Raw genomic sequence first — 13,265 nt, 5'->3', positions numbered from 1 at the left:
CTGGTGTGAGTGTGATCTAGTTGTATCTGTGGGAGGAGGTGAGTTTAGGGTCCTTCTACTCTGCCATCTTCCCCACAATTCAGTTTATTTTGTCTCATAAAAATATTACGACTCCAACTTTCTTTTCACTTCCATTTGCATGATAAATGGTTTTGTTTCCCATTACTTCCAATCTGCTTTTATTTTTAGGTCTGAAGTGATTCTCTGGTAGGCAGCAGAGAGATGGGTCTTGCTTCCTCTTTACACTCTATGTTTTCTGATTGAGTTATTTAGTCCTTTTTTGTTAAAGCAATCATTGATAAAGTATTTGTATCTCTCTAGTTTACTTCACAAGGAAAAGTGTGACAGGCTTCGCTCTGAGAAGGAGGTCTGCGTGGAACGCCTCTTTCAACTCACGGCTTGTTTCTGGCTGACGGAAGGCTTCTCAAGGGTGTGTACGGAAGCCTACGGAAAAAGCGCCTACACTTCACTCTCCGGGGGGAAATAAAAGCAAGAACCCAAAAGCATCGGCGAGAAACCGTCTCTCAACGAACACCTTCTTTCCTGACGAGACAGAAACATGTTCAACTCTGTGTGTGTGTGTGTGTGTGTGTGTGTGTGTGCGCGCGCGCGCGCGTGAGGGAATAAGGAATGTGCCATGCACTCACCTGGGAAAAGCAAGTCTGCGTATACGGCAACTCTCCACTAACATATTCAGGTATCCTTGAGAGAGAAGCATTTCCAAAAGTGGTTGTGGAAGCATCATGAATGTCCCGTACGCTTTACTACCTTTCAACACCCAAACTCAACATCCAAAAAACAAATAAGTGAGTCAAGAAATGGGCAGAAGATATGAACAGATATTTCTGCAAAGAAGACACACAAATGGCCAACAGACATATGACAAACTGCTCAACATCACTTGGCATGGGGAAAAAGAAATCCAAATGACAATGAGATACCACTTCACACCAGTCAGAATTGCAAAAATTAACAAGCGAAGAAATAACAAATGTTGGTGAGGAGAAAGGGGAACTCTCTTACACTTCTAAGTGGGAATGAAAACTGGTACAGCCACTTTGGAAAACAATATGGAGGTTCCTCAAGAACTTAAAACAGAGCTCCCTTACAACCCAGCAATTTTATTTACCCCAAAGCTACAAATGTAGTGATCTGAAGGGGCAACGGCACCCCGAATGTTTAGAGCAACATTGTCCACAATAGCCAAACCGTGGAAGGAACCAAGACATCCATCGACAGATAAATGGATAAAGAAAACATGGTATATACATATACAATGGAATATGACTCAGCCATCAGAAAGGATCAATATTTAGCATATCGATGTGGATGGCCCTGGAGGGTATTATGCTGAGCAAAATAAGTCAGTCAGAGAAAAACAATTATTATATGGTTTTACTCATATGTGGAATAGAAGGAACAGCACAGAGGATCATAGGGGAAGGGAGGGAAAATGAATGCGAAGAAACCAGAGAGGCAGAAAATCCATGACAGGTTCCTAACTATTGGAAACCAACTGAGGGTTGCTGGAGGAAAGGTGGCTGGGGAGATGGGGTAACTGTGTGATGGGCATTAAGGAATGCATGGGATGTGATGAACACTGGGTGTTATACACAACTGATGAATTGTGGAACGCTACATTTGAAACTACTGGTGTACTCTATGTGGGCTAATTCAATTTCAATTTTTAAAAACTCTATTTGGTCTGATATAAGGATTGCTACTCTGACTTCTTTTGACATCCACTTGCATGATTAATGTTTCTCCATCTCTTAATTTCCATCTGCAGGTGTCTTTAGGTGTGAAATCTTTTATACATATATACAAACTCTGTCATGCTCTTTTGCTTGGAGCATTTCGTCCATTTACATTCAAACTAATTATCATTAGACATGTATTTATTGATGTTTTGTTACTTGTTTCAGAGTTTTTTGTGTAGTTTTTCTCTGATCCTTTCTTCTCTTGCTCTCTCTCTCATGGTTTGCTCGTTTTCTTTAATGATATTCTTGGATTTCTTTCCCTTTATCTTTTGCATGTGTATTAGTGCTTTGGGTTTCTGGTGACCCCCTGGATTATATATAGCCTTTTCAGTCTATATTAAGTTGAATGCTGTTTAAGTTCAAACCCACTGTTGACCCCTCCTCATGTGTTAGGGTATATGTTTTCATATTTTACATACTTTTATTTTGTGAATCCCTTAACTGATTTTTACAGAAATACTTATTTTTACTGCTTCCTTGATTCATTATTGTCCTACTCTCACTTACGATTTTTTCCCACTCATAGTGTCCCCTTCAATATTTTTTGTAGTTAATTTAGTGGTCATGAACTCTTTTAGTTTGTGTGGCTAAGAAACTCTTTTTCTCCCCTTCTTTTCTGAAGGATAGGCTTGCTGGATAAATTATTCCTTGCTGCAGGTTTTTCTCATTCAGCACTTTGAATATTTAACGCCACTTTCTTCTGTCCTGCATAGTTTCTGCTGAAAACTCAGCTGATAGCTTTATGGGCTTTCCCTTGCATGTTAACTGTCTTCTTTTATCTTGCTGCTTTAAATGTTTTTTCTTTATCACTACCTTTTCCCATTTGGATTACTATGTGTCTTCATGTCGACCTCCTTCGGTTGATTTTGTGGGCGGGGATCTCTATGCCTTATGGATTTGTATAGGTTTCCTTCACCAGATTAGGTTAAGTTTTCAGCTCTTCTTTGGTCAAATAGATTTTCTGTCCCCTTTTCCCCCTTTTCACCTTCTGGGATCCCTCTAATGTGGGTGTTGTTACACTGGATGGAGTCACTGAATTCCCTAAGTCTCTTCTCATTTTTGCATACTTCTTTTTCCTCTCATTTTTTCCGCTTGATTACTTTCCATTACTGTCTTCTAGTTCATTAATTTGTTCCTCTGCTTCGTCCATCCTGCTAATTATTCTATCTAGTATATTCTTAATTACATTTATTGTGTTCCACATCTCTGATTATTTCTTTCATATCTCTTTGTTAAGAGTCTCAATGATGTTCCCCCTTCTGATGTCCTCCCTCTATTCATTTCCCCAGTGAGTATCTTTATAATTGTTATCTTAAATTTTCTCTCAGGCATGTTCCTTATATCCATTTTGTTTAGGTCTCTTGCTGTGGCTTTGTCCTCTTCTTTCGTTTAGGACATAGTCCTCTGTCTGCTCATTTGGCCTACTTCTCAGAGAATATCTCTCTGTTAGGAAGGTCAGATATATTGCTTGTTCTTGAAAATACTGGGCAGTACATACATTTTTAACGTGGTGATGCTGGTTCTCCTCTGAAGGTAATGCATAGCAACAACAGAGACTGGATCTGGACTGTGTCATTGTGCACAACACAGGGGGTGTGCTGTTTTAACAAGACGCATGCGTGTTGTGTAGGTGATGGGGAGACATATTGTTCTCAAGGATTGTGTGGGTCTTATCAGGGAGGGTATCCACAGCACTGGGACTGAAGCAGGTCTGGTAGGTGTGGGGATGGGCCATGGTTTATGCAAGTTAGTGATTGCTAGATTGTGCCTGGTCTTGCAGGTAGGTGTCTGTTTACAATGAGGGGCCGTAGAGGGAAATGGCACCTGCCAGCTCCTTTGTTCCTGGACAAGTCCCTTAGCAAACTCTGAGTTCAGGAACTATGTCTCCCTTGTTTAGTCCTCAAGCACCTTTCAACCTGCTTCACCCAAGCTTCTCCAGACTGTTTGCTCTGCTTTCTCTTTAAGGACAGATCTCAGCTTCCTATCACCTTCTGTGCTCTCTCAGAGCTGAGGCAGCTGATTTTTAAAAGTTCCAAGCTTTAAGTCTGCTGGTTGTAGACACTCACAAATTTCATCCCTTCTGATTTTCAAAGCCATAAGCTATGAGGATGTCTCTACGCTTTAGAGGCTCCCCGGTGTAGTAGTTTGTTTCTGGCCCCTCTGTGACTGTGGTTCCCTCCCTCTGGTGGTCAGAAATATGGGGTTTAGATTCCTACAGAGTCCTTGTCCTTCCTACCATCTTTGATGTGATTTCCTCTCTCCATTTAGTTGTAGAGTTTTGTTGGGAAATTGAAGGTCCATTTCTGGGTGACTCTGGTGTGAGTGTGATCTAGTTGTATCTGTGGGAGGAGGTGAGTTTAGGGTCCTTCTACTCTGCCATCTTCCCCACAATTCAGTTTATTTTGTCTCATAAAAATATTACGACTCCAACTTTCTTTTCACTTCCATTTGCATGATAAATGGTTTTGTTTCCCATTACTTCCAATCTGCTTTTATTTTTAGGTCTGAAGTGATTCTCTGGTAGGCAGCAGAGAGATGGGTCTTGCTTCCTCTTTACACTCTATGTTTTCTGATTGAGTTATTTAGTCCTTTTTTGTTAAAGCAATCATTGATAAAGTATTTGTATCTCTCTAGTTTACTTCACAAGGAAAAGTGTGACAGGCTTCGCTCTGAGAAGGAGGTCTGCGTGGAACGCCTCTTTCAACTCACGGCTTGTTTCTGGCTGACGGAAGGCTTCTCAAGGGTGTGTACGGAAGCCTACGGAAAAAGCGCCTACACTTCACTCTCCGGGGGGAAATAAAAGCAAGAACCCAAAAGCATCGGCGAGAAACCGTCTCTCAACGAACACCTTCTTTCCTGACGAGACAGAAACATGTTCAACTCTGTGTGTGTGTGTGTGTGTGTGTGTGTGTGTGTGTGTGCGCGCGCGCGCGCGCGTGAGGGAATAAGGAATGTGCCATGCACTCACCTGGGAAAAGCAAGTCTGCGTATACGGCAACTCTCCACTAACATATTCAGGTATCCTTGAGAGAGAAGCATTTCCAAAAGTGGTTGTGGAAGCATCATGAATGTCCCGTACGCTTTACTACCTTTCAACACCCAAACTCAACATCCAAAAAACAAATAAGTGAGTCAAGAAATGGGCAGAAGATATGAACAGATATTTCTGCAAAGAAGACACACAAATGGCCAACAGACATATGACAAACTGCTCAACATCACTTGGCATGGGGAAAAAGAAATCCAAATGACAATGAGATACCACTTCACACCAGTCAGAATTGCAAAAATTAACAAGCGAAGAAATAACAAATGTTGGTGAGGAGAAAGGGGAACTCTCTTACACTTCTAAGTGGGAATGAAAACTGGTACAGCCACTTTGGAAAACAATATGGAGGTTCCTCAAGAACTTAAAACAGAGCTCCCTTACAACCCAGCAATTTTATTTACCCCAAAGCTACAAATGTAGTGATCTGAAGGGGCAACGGCACCCCGAATGTTTAGAGCAACATTGTCCACAATAGCCAAACCGTGGAAGGAACCAAGACATCCATCGACAGATAAATGGATAAAGAAAACATGGTATATACATATACAATGGAATATGACTCAGCCATCAGAAAGGATCAATATTTAGCATATCGATGTGGATGGCCCTGGAGGGTATTATGCTGAGCAAAATAAGTCAGTCAGAGAAAAACAATTATTATATGGTTTTACTCATATGTGGAATAGAAGGAACAGCACAGAGGATCATAGGGGAAGGGAGGGAAAATGAATGCGAAGAAACCAGAGAGGCAGAAAATCCATGACAGGTTCCTAACTATTGGAAACCAACTGAGGGTTGCTGGAGGAAAGGTGGCTGGGGAGATGGGGTAACTGTGTGATGGGCATTAAGGAATGCATGGGATGTGATGAACACTGGGTGTTATACACAACTGATGAATTGTGGAACGCTACATTTGAAACTACTGGTGTACTCTATGTGGGCTAATTCAATTTCAATTTTTAAAAACTCTATTTGGTCTGATATAAGGATTGCTACTCTGACTTCTTTTGACATCCACTTGCATGATTAATGTTTCTCCATCTCTTAATTTCCATCTGCAGGTGTCTTTAGGTGTGAAATCTTTTATACATATATACAAACTCTGTCATGCTCTTTTGCTTGGAGCATTTCGTCCATTTACATTCAAACTAATTATCATTAGACATGTATTTATTGATGTTTTGTTACTTGTTTCAGAGTTTTTTGTGTAGTTTTTCTCTGATCCTTTCTTCTCTTGCTCTCTCTCTCATGGTTTGCTCGTTTTCTTTAATGATATTCTTGGATTTCTTTCCCTTTATCTTTTGCATGTGTATTAGTGCTTTGGGTTTCTGGTGACCCCCTGGATTATATATAGCCTTTTCAGTCTATATTAAGTTGAATGCTGTTTAAGTTCAAACCCACTGTTGACCCCTCCTCATGTGTTAGGGTATATGTTTTCATATTTTACATACTTTTATTTTGTGAATCCCTTAACTGATTTTTACAGAAATACTTATTTTTACTGCTTCCTTGATTCATTATTGTCCTACTCTCACTTACGATTTTTTCCCACTCATAGTGTCCCCTTCAATATTTTTTGTAGTTAATTTAGTGGTCATGAACTCTTTTAGTTTGTGTGGCTAAGAAACTCTTTTTCTCCCCTTCTTTTCTGAAGGATAGGCTTGCTGGATAAATTATTCCTTGCTGCAGGTTTTTCTCATTCAGCACTTTGAATATTTAACGCCACTTTCTTCTGTCCTGCATAGTTTCTGCTGAAAACTCAGCTGATAGCTTTATGGGCTTTCCCTTGCATGTTAACTGTCTTCTTTTATCTTGCTGCTTTAAATGTTTTTTCTTTATCACTACCTTTTCCCATTTGGATTACTATGTGTCTTCATGTCGACCTCCTTCGGTTGATTTTGTGGGCGGGGATCTCTATGCCTTATGGATTTGTATAGGTTTCCTTCACCAGATTAGGTTAAGTTTTCAGCTCTTCTTTGGTCAAATAGATTTTCTGTCCCCTTTTCCCCCTTTTCACCTTCTGGGATCCCTCTAATGTGGGTGTTGTTACACTGGATGGAGTCACTGAATTCCCTAAGTCTCTTCTCATTTTTGCATACTTCTTTTTCCTCTCATTTTTTCCGCTTGATTACTTTCCATTACTGTCTTCTAGTTCATTAATTTGTTCCTCTGCTTCGTCCATCCTGCTAATTATTCTATCTAGTATATTCTTAATTACATTTATTGTGTTCCACATCTCTGATTATTTCTTTCATATCTCTTTGTTAAGAGTCTCAATGATGTTCCCCCTTCTGATGTCCTCCCTCTATTCATTTCCCCAGTGAGTATCTTTATAATTGTTATCTTAAATTTTCTCTCAGGCATGTTCCTTATATCCATTTTGTTTAGGTCTCTTGCTGTGGCTTTGTCCTCTTCTTTCGTTTAGGACATAGTCCTCTGTCTGCTCATTTGGCCTACTTCTCAGAGAATATCTCTCTGTTAGGAAGGTCAGATATATTGCTTGTTCTTGAAAATACTGGGCAGTACATACATTTTTAACGTGGTGATGCTGGTTCTCCTCTGAAGGTAATGCATAGCAACAACAGAGACTGGATCTGGACTGTGTCATTGTGCACAACACAGGGGGTGTGCTGTTTTAACAAGACGCATGCGTGTTGTGTAGGTGATGGGGAGACATATTGTTCTCAAGGATTGTGTGGGTCTTATCAGGGAGGGTATCCACAGCACTGGGACTGAAGCAGGTCTGGTAGGTGTGGGGATGGGCCATGGTTTATGCAAGTTAGTGATTGCTAGATTGTGCCTGGTCTTGCAGGTAGGTGTCTGTTTACAATGAGGGGCCGTAGAGGGAAATGGCACCTGCCAGCTCCTTTGTTCCTGGACAAGTCCCTTAGCAAACTCTGAGTTCAGGAACTATGTCTCCCTTGTTTAGTCCTCAAGCACCTTTCAACCTGCTTCACCCAAGCTTCTCCAGACTGTTTGCTCTGCTTTCTCTTTAAGGACAGATCTCAGCTTCCTATCACCTTCTGTGCTCTCTCAGAGCTGAGGCAGCTGATTTTTAAAAGTTCCAAGCTTTAAGTCTGCTGGTTGTAGACACTCACAAATTTCATCCCTTCTGATTTTCAAAGCCATAAGCTATGAGGATGTCTCTACGCTTTAGAGGCTCCCCGGTGTAGTAGTTTGTTTCTGGCCCCTCTGTGACTGTGGTTCCCTCCCTCTGGTGGTCAGAAATATGGGGTTTAGATTCCTACAGAGTCCTTGTCCTTCCTACCATCTTTGATGTGATTTCCTCTCTCCATTTAGTTGTAGAGTTTTGTTGGGAAATTGAAGGTCCATTTCTGGGTGACTCTGGTGTGAGTGTGATCTAGTTGTATCTGTGGGAGGAGGTGAGTTTAGGGTCCTTCTACTCTGCCATCTTCCCCACAATTCAGTTTATTTTGTCTCATAAAAATATTACGACTCCAACTTTCTTTTCACTTCCATTTGCATGATAAATGGTTTTGTTTCCCATTACTTCCAATCTGCTTTTATTTTTAGGTCTGAAGTGATTCTCTGGTAGGCAGCAGAGAGATGGGTCTTGCTTCCTCTTTACACTCTATGTTTTCTGATTGAGTTATTTAGTCCTTTTTTGTTAAAGCAATCATTGATAAAGTATTTGTATCTCTCTAGTTTACTTCACAAGGAAAAGTGTGACAGGCTTCGCTCTGAGAAGGAGGTCTGCGTGGAACGCCTCTTTCAACTCACGGCTTGTTTCTGGCTGACGGAAGGCTTCTCAAGGGTGTGTACGGAAGCCTACGGAAAAAGCGCCTACACTTCACTCTCCGGGGGGAAATAAAAGCAAGAACCCAAAAGCATCGGCGAGAAACCGTCTCTCAACGAACACCTTCTTTCCTGACGAGACAGAAACATGTTCAACTCTGTGTGTGTGTGTGTGTGTGTGTGTGTGTGTGTGTGTGTGTGCGCGCGCGCGCGCGTGAGGGAATAAGGAATGTGCCATGCACTCACCTGGGAAAAGCAAGTCTGCGTATACGGCAACTCTCCACTAACATATTCAGGTATCCTTGAGAGAGAAGCATTTCCAAAAGTGGTTGTGGAAGCATCATGAATGTGCCGTACGCTTTACTACCTTTCAACACCCAAACTCAACATCCAAAAAACAAATAAGTGAGTCAAGAAATGGGCAGAAGATATGAACAGATATTTCTGCAAAGAAGACACACAAATGGCCAACAGACATATGACAAACTGCTCAACATCACTTGGCATGGGGAAAAAGAAATCCAAATGACAATGAGATACCACTTCACACCAGTCAGAATTGCAAAAATTAACAAGCGAAGAAATAACAAATGTTGGTGAGGAGAAAGGGGAACTCTCTTACACTTCTAAGTGGGAATGAAAACTGGTACAGCCACTTTGGAAAACAATATGGAGGTTCCTCAAGAACTTAAAACAGAGCTCCCTTACAACCCAGCAATTTTATTTACCCCAAAGCTACAAATGTAGTGATCTGAAGGGGCAACGGCACCCCGAATGTTTAGAGCAACATTGTCCACAATAGCCAAACCGTGGAAGGAACCAAGACATCCATCGACAGATAAATGGATAAAGAAAACATGGTATATACATATACAATGGAATATGACTCAGCCATCAGAAAGGATCAATATTTAGCATATCGAAGTGGATGGCCCTGGAGGGTATTATGCTGAGCAAAATAAGTCAGTCAGAGAAAAACAATTATTATATGGTTTTACTCATATGTGGAATAGAAGGAACAGCACAGAGGATCATAGGGGAAGGGAGGGAAAATGAATGCGAAGAAACCAGAGAGGCAGAAAATCCATGACAGGTTCCTAACTATTGGAAACCAACTGAGGGTTGCTGGAGGAAAGGTGGCTGGGGAGATGGGGTAACTGTGTGATGGGCATTAAGGAATGCATGGGATGTGATGAACACTGGGTGTTATACACAACTGATGAATTGTGGAACGCTACATTTGAAACTACTGGTGTACTCTATGTGGGCTAATTCAATTTCAATTTTTAAAAACTCTATTTGGTCTGATATAAGGATTGCTACTCTGACTTCTTTTGACATCCACTTGCATGATTAATGTTTCTCCATCTCTTAATTTCCATCTGCAGGTGTCTTTAGGTGTGAAATCTTTTATACATATATACAAACTCTGTCATGCTCTTTTGCTTGGAGCATTTCGTCCATTTACATTCAAACTAATTATCATTAGACATGTATTTATTGATGTTTTGTTACTTGTTTCAGAGTTTTTTGTGTAGTTTTTCTCTGATCCTTTCTTCTCTTGCTCTCTCTCTCATGGTTTGCTCGTTTTCTTTAATGATATTCTTGGATTTCTTTCCCTTTATCTTTTGCATGTGTATTAGTGCTTTGGGTTTCTGGTGACCCCCTGGATTATATATAGCCTTTTCAGTCTATATTAAGTTGAATGCTGTTTAAGTTCAAACCCACTGTTGACCCCTCCTCATGTGTTAGGGTATATGTTTTCATATTTTACATACTTTTATTTTGTGAATCCCTTAACTGATTTTTACAGAAATACTTATTTTTACTGCTTCCTTGATTCATTATTGTCCTACTCTCACTTACGATTTTTTCCCACTCATAGTGTCCCCTTCAATATTTTTTGTAGTTAATTTAGTGGTCATGAACTCTTTTAGTTTGTGTGGCTAAGAAACTCTTTTTCTCCCCTTCTTTTCTGAAGGATAGGCTTGCTGGATAAATTATTCCTTGCTGCAGGTTTCTCTCATTCAGCACTTTGAATATTTAACGCCACTTTCTTCTGTCCTGCATAGTTTCTGCTGAAAACTCAGCTGATAGCTTTATGGGCTTTCCCTTGCATGTTAACTGTCTTCTTTTATCTTGCTGCTTTAAATGTTTTTTCTTTATCACTACCTTTTCCCATTTGGATTACTATGTGTCTTCATGTCGACCTCCTTCGGTTGATTTTGTGGGCGGGGATCTCTATGCCTTATGGATTTGTATAGGTTTCCTTCACCAGATTAGGTTAAGTTTTCAGCTCTTCTTTGGTCAAATAGATTTTCTGTCCCCTTTTCCCCCTTTTCACCTTCTGGGATCCCTCTAATGTGGGTGTTGTTACACTGGATGGAGTCACTGAATTCCCTAAGTCTCTTCTCATTTTTGCATACTTCTTTTTCCTCTCATTTTTTCCGCTTGATTACTTTCCATTACTGTCTTCTAGTTCATTAATTTGTTCCTCTGCTTCGTCCATCCTGCTAATTATTCTATCTAGTATATTCTTAATTACATTTATTGTGTTCCACATCTCTGATTATTTCTTTCATATCTCTTTGTTAAGAGTCTCAATGATGTTCCCCCTTCTGATGTCCTCCCTCTATTCATTTCCCCAGTGAGTATCTTTATAATTGTTATCTTAAATTTTCTCTCAGGCATGTTCCTTATATCCATTTTGTTTAGGTCTCTTGCTGTGGCTTTGTCCTCTTCTTTCGTTTAGGACATAGTCCTCTGTCTGCTCATTTGGCCTACTTCTCAGAGAATATCTCTCTGTTAGGAAGGTCAGATATATTGCTTGTTCTTGAAAATACTGGGCAGTACATACATTTTTAACGTGGTGATGCTGGTTCTCCTCTGAAGGTAATGCATAGCAACAACAGAGACTGGATCTGGACTGTGTCATTGTGCACAACACAGGGGGTGTGCTGTTTTAACAAGACGCATGCGTGTTGTGTAGGTGATGGGGAGACATATTGTTCTCAAGGATTGTGTGGGTCTTATCAGGGAGGGTATCCACAGTACTGGGACTGAAGCAGGTCTGGTAGGTGTGGGGATGGGCCATGGTTTATGCAAGTTAGTGATTGCTAGATTGTGCCTGGTCTTGCAGGTAGGTGTCTGTTTACAATGAGGGGCCGTAGAGGGAAATGGCACCTGCCAGCTCCTTTGTTCCTGGACAAGTCCCTTAGCAAACTCTGAGTTCAGGAACTATGTCTCCCTTGTTTAGTCCTCAAGCACCTTTCAACCTGCTTCACCCAAGCTTCTCCAGACTGTTTGCTCTGCTTTCTCTTTAAGGACAGATCTCAGCTTCCTATCACCTTCTGTGCTCTCTCAGAGCTGAGACAGCTGATTTTTAAAAGTTCCAAGCTTTAAGTCTGCTGGTTGTAGACACTCACAAATTTCATCCCTTCTGATTTTCAAAGCCATAAGCTATGAGGATGTCTCTACGCTTTAGAGGCTCCCCGGTGTAGTAGTTTGTTTCTGGCCCCTCTGTGACTGTGGTTCCCTCCCTCTGGTGGTCAGAAATATGGGGTTTAGATTCCTACAGAGTCCTTGTCCTTCCTACCATCTTTGATGTGATTTCCTCTCTCCATTTAGTTGTAGAGTTTTGTTGGGAAATTGAAGGTCCATTGCTGGGTGACTCTGGTGTGAGTGTGATCTAGTTGTATCTGTGGGAGGAGGTGAGTTTAGGGTCCTTCTACTCTGCCATCTTCCCCACAATTCAGTTTATTTTGTCTCATAAAAATATTACGACTCCAACTTTCTTTTCACTTCCATTTGCATGATAAATGGTTTTGTTTCCCATTACTTCCAATCTGCTTTTATTTTTAGGTCTGAAGTGATTCTCTGGTAGGCAGCAGAGAGATGGGTCTTGCTTCCTCTTTACACTCTATGTTTTCTGATTGAGTTATTTAGTCCTTTTTTGTTAAAGCAATCATTGATAAAGTATTTGTATCTCTCTAGTTTACTTCACAAGGAAAAGTGTGACAGGCTTCGCTCTGAGAAGGAGGTCTGCGTGGAACGCCTCTTTCAACTCACGGCTTGTTTCTGGCTGACGGAAGGCTTCTCAAGGGTGTGTACGGAAGCCTACGGAAAAAGCGCCTACACTTCACTCTCCGGGGGGAAATAAAAGCAAGAACCCAAAAGCATCGGCGAGAAACCGTCTCTCAACGAACACCTTCTTTCCTGACGAGACAGAAACATGTTCAACTCTGTGTGTGTGTGTGTGTGTGTGTGTGTGTGTGTGTGTGTGTGCGCGCGCGCGCGCGTGAGGGAATAAGGAATGTGCCATGCACTCACCTGGGAAAAGCAAGTCTGCGTATACGGCAACTCTCCACTAACATATTCAGGTATCCTTGAGAGAGAAGCATTTCCAAAAGTGGTTGTGGAAGCATCATGAATGTCCCGTACGCTTTACTACCTTTCAACACCCAAACTCAACATCCAAAAAACAAATAAGTGAGTCAAGAAATGGGCAGAAGATATGAACAGATATTTCTGCAAAGAAGACACACAAATGGCCAACAGACATATGACAAACTGCTCAACATCACTTGGCATGGGGAAAAAGAAATCCAAATGACAATGAGATACCACTTCACACCAGTCAGAATTGCCAAAATTAACAAGCGAAGAAATAACAAATGTTGGTGAGGAGAAAGGGGAACTCT

The sequence above is a fragment of the Eumetopias jubatus genome, unplaced genomic scaffold (assembly GCF_037043125.1).
Source record: "Eumetopias jubatus isolate StellerSeaLion01/CBP00866 unplaced genomic scaffold, mEumJub1_p1.0 scaffold_51, whole genome shotgun sequence".
Taxonomy (NCBI): Eukaryota; Metazoa; Chordata; class Mammalia; order Carnivora; family Otariidae; genus Eumetopias; species Eumetopias jubatus.
Note: the sequence above shows the minus strand (reverse complement) of the source record.